This window comes from Anarrhichthys ocellatus, unplaced genomic scaffold (assembly GCF_004355925.1).
Source record: "Anarrhichthys ocellatus isolate YVR2014 unplaced genomic scaffold, GSC_Weel_1.0 scaffold19, whole genome shotgun sequence".
Taxonomy (NCBI): Eukaryota; Metazoa; Chordata; class Actinopteri; order Perciformes; family Anarhichadidae; genus Anarrhichthys; species Anarrhichthys ocellatus.
Genome location: NW_022280049.1, coordinates 8152 through 12215, shown reverse-complemented (window position 1 = coordinate 12215; position 4064 = coordinate 8152). Strand labels below are relative to the sequence as shown.

At 37.3% G+C, this 4064-nt stretch overlaps 1 long non-coding RNA gene across 1 annotated transcript; it reads left to right on the top strand.

Annotated features, from left to right (window-relative positions):
• The first annotated feature begins 6 nt into the window (after positions 1-6).
• Positions 7-4064, top strand: LOC116389432 (uncharacterized). The gene is made up of 2 exons (XR_004213112.1): positions 7-1108; positions 2358-4064. It is a non-coding gene; the product is annotated as an uncharacterized LOC116389432 (long non-coding RNA).

The following is a 4064-nucleotide window of genomic DNA, read 5'->3' as shown; positions in this document are numbered from 1 at the left end:
CAGGACTGACAGACACGAGTGGCTCAGCGGCTTCCACTCTGCAGGTACAGATGGCAGCTTCCTTTACCGCATTTTAAATAAAAGAAATACTGGCCAACTGTTAACGCAGTGCACACTGCAATATTTCATTTCTGTTCAGCTTTTAGCTGAAGGGTAAGGGCAATGTTTTTAGTAGCACTAAATATTGTGTGAGGAAAGTAAAAGTTATGTCAAAGAAATTATTCATCAAGAATAAAGAAAATACATTTTGTGTTTTCAAACAATGAAAAACGTAACGTAGCGTTCTAAATTCAACAATGAATGCATGTATTTAACTTATCATACCAGATACTCACTAAATCACTGTAAAAAAACATATATATCAAACAATAGAATTAAAAATGAGACATTACATTTATGATTCAGATAGAGAGCAGAAATCACCGGTCAAAAAAGAAATATAACTGTTAATAGAATCCAACCCGAAGAAAATCTTGCTGCTCTTTGTATTTAAAGTTTTGTGGTTGCTTTACAGAGCAGCACCTGCTCAAAAGGCTTTTCATTCAAAACAGTTTCAGAGACATTCTTATGTGACTTCAGTTTGTCTGTATATCAGTGGAACAGTTGTGTCTTGATTGTTTTATTCACTGCAAATGAAAACACAATCAAGTACATATCTGAAATGAAAATGCTGAACTCACTGTTTAAAGTAAACCTTTTTTCCCCAGCTCCAGTGCCATTTGATTATTTAATGTGATGTATCTAAACACCTACCCACCCATCTATCAAATTACCGACCTATCTATCTATCTATCTAATATCTATGATGGTATGCTGCTGGAAGAACAGACAATGATACAGCTAAATATAAAACTGTGTTTTAAACTTCATAGAACGGATTGTAACAAGCTGCAGTATCTGTTATTAAGGGTCCCAGCATGCTTAGTCTGTGGTGTTTCTCAAAGTTAACATTTTATTCATGGTGCCTCTACATCCGCTCTCTGATCATAGGACACATACAGAAATAACCCTTCCTTGTGCTTGCAATAACCTGACCATTAAATTGCTTGTTTCTTTTCTCCCCACTCTTAAGTACCCTAAATGAGGAAACTCCACACCGCAGTTGGAGGTATGCAGGAGTCTCACTCCCCCACCCTGGATGCCCTTTTATGAATGATGTTACAGAACTTAGTTTTTGTGTTTGTTTTGTTCTCAGTGGATCTTTTTTTAAATTATTCTTTCTTGTTTAGTATCTCTTGGAAAAGGAGTTTTTTTTTCATGAGCAAAGGATAGCGCAGTTTAAATAACATGCGGCTTGTCAAATCTCCTGTGTTAACCTCTTCATGCCTACATTTTGATTACTGATGCTTGTATTGCAGCCTCATCCCTAAAGCCCACTAAAATATGTCTACGCAATCTAAGTAATTAGTAAATACTTCTGTCACTATTTCATGATTATGTCCCTTCTTAAAGCCTAAAAACATAGCCCAAATGATTTTGATTGACCTCAGGGGACAAATACATTAGGTCATAATAATCACAATGACAACATACTGAGTCTAACACTCTGTGGTCATTTTTACAGACAGTCAAAAGTGATGGTCCAGATGACATATTGAAACAGTCCTAGTCATTACTTTTGGTGAACAATGTGAGAGTCCCTGCACACACCTGTATCATATATGCTCATAGAGTATTAACCTTTCAACACAAAATAATACAAACATGCTGCTCAGCCTGAAGGTCATTGGTCACATACAAAATCCTTCACTTCAAATACCAATGTTGTCATTTGCTTGCTTTGCTTTTTTCACAATCTGGCTTTTGCTTTTCATGCCTGGTTAATACACACGGCAAGAACATATTGATATGTCTTCAGGTTCTAGGTCCTGTGCATGTGAAGATGAATTAGTGTTTATCCCGTACTGACCTGTCACTAAGAGGTTATAAGTACATCCTATTTTTGAATGTTTATATGTTGGAATGGACTGTGTTGTTGATGTATGACTGGGTTAGTTATACTGTAAATCGACTGAGTGTGACTGACTTCACAGAATTTCAATTTGCTGTCTGCTGTAGTGTGAATTGTGACCTAATTCTTTGTGCAGGAGAGACGCAAAGTGAAACCAGTCACCCAGTTACCTAGCAACCACTCTCCTTCACATAATATTGGAGCATGGTATTCATTGATAGACCTGCCACCTCACTACTACATGATCAAGGATCTGCCGAACCCCTCCACCCACTCTGTCCCCTGCCTGAAGCCCCTGTCTGCGTGACAGACATTGGCTGCATGAGATGTGTCATTTTGGCCAGTCATGGCTGTCAGTGCTGTGGGTCTTTTCGATATCTATCTAATTCTTTTGTCTCATTGGCAGGCATCCTCCAGCAGCAGCAGCAGCTCCACATAAGGCCCCACCTCCAGCTGTGTCCTGGTTTGAATCCGATAGGAAAGCTTCCCAGAGGAAAGGAGAGACCCCTGCCCATAAACGCCCCTACGTCCATCCTGCTCAGTCTGAACCTTGCTTCTCACAATGTGTAGTTGTAACGCTATAACACCAAATGGACTATGGTGGCTAATTAAGGACCAAGCCCTCTCCCTTCTCTTTCTTTAAGCACATGAAACTCCAATCAACATTGCCTCTCTGTCGATTCAATATGCACGATAAGACTGCATGGCTTCAACCACACTCCAAGACCATCATACATAAAAAAATCCAGAGGAGATACTTGCAAAGAAGCAGACTGTATGAAAAATTGAACATGTGGATATTTAAAGAAGCCTCAACAAGGATTATTAGAGTGGACACGGAAACGTTGAAATGCCTTTCAGAGATCGTTTCTTCTTTAAAAATGAAACACGTTGATTACATTATTAACCTCTGTGCTTTGTCTTGCCCCTTAACAGCATTGATGTATAATAAACAAGTTAATTAAGAAGTGAAACAGCACAATTAACTAAATGTCAGAAAAGCACCAACCTACGATTTTAAAGTATGAAACAAAAGGAAATCTGTATTTTATAGATGTGGTAGCTTTTAGCAGTTTTATGTTTTGTACTTGATGTTGTGCTTTATATGTGAGCTAGGCCTAAATATGAGAGTGATGAGAGATTGAGTTAAGTTAGCCAGTGCATCAAACAGATAAAAGTGAGGCCTTCAGCCATTATGTATCTGCCTTTCAGTTGTTTTTGCATGGGATAATCAAGTACTTTAATAGCTTTAGATATTTCTATGATATTGAGAAATCCATTTTCTGTAGTTAGGCCTCACTGTTTAGTATTTTGCAAAACAATGATGAGAACACAGTAAAGACGTGCAGCATTATACTTTTCTATGGATGAAGACAGTTAAGTGTACTCTCATCTTCAATGTGAATAGTGTGCTTGAATGTTATGTTCACTTGGACATTACTGGAGAATAAGAGTCTTTAACTAAACACAAGTGAATGCAGTGAGTGTTTGAGAATGGACTGATTAATATCTACTTATGACGACTGTATATACATCACAAACATGACTATGTACTTTCACTTTTTTATTTTCAAAGCCAAACTCTGGATGTTCCTTAATTTCAATGTCTTCTGAGATTGTGTAACAAGATGAAAACTGAATTAATGACTTAGTGTTTACTTTATAATACTGAATACTGGTTTCAACCAATGAAAGCTGTGCTCATGTGTATTACTGACTACTGTGTGTATCTGCATATGCAACACATAAATAGGGATACAGATACGACCGACATACAGTATAGCATATCTGTATCTATTAATATGCCTTTATTTGTCAATATTAATGCTGAACAGAAAAACAGTGCCATCAGATTTATGGGCCAACTAGTATGTGAAACATTTCAAGAATCAGACATCATGAAGTCAAACTCGTTAGCACAGCTCACATTGCATTACTTGTATTCCGTTGTAATCTACAGTCAAACATACAAAAACTGCTTTTGTACAGTGGTACTTTTATGGTGCAATATGTAGTAAGGTGTAATATGTGAGCTTATTGTATGCTATGGTCTGTATGATCTATCAACTACAAAGACAAAACAGAACATTAAAGTTAATGGTGAACTTGTGAA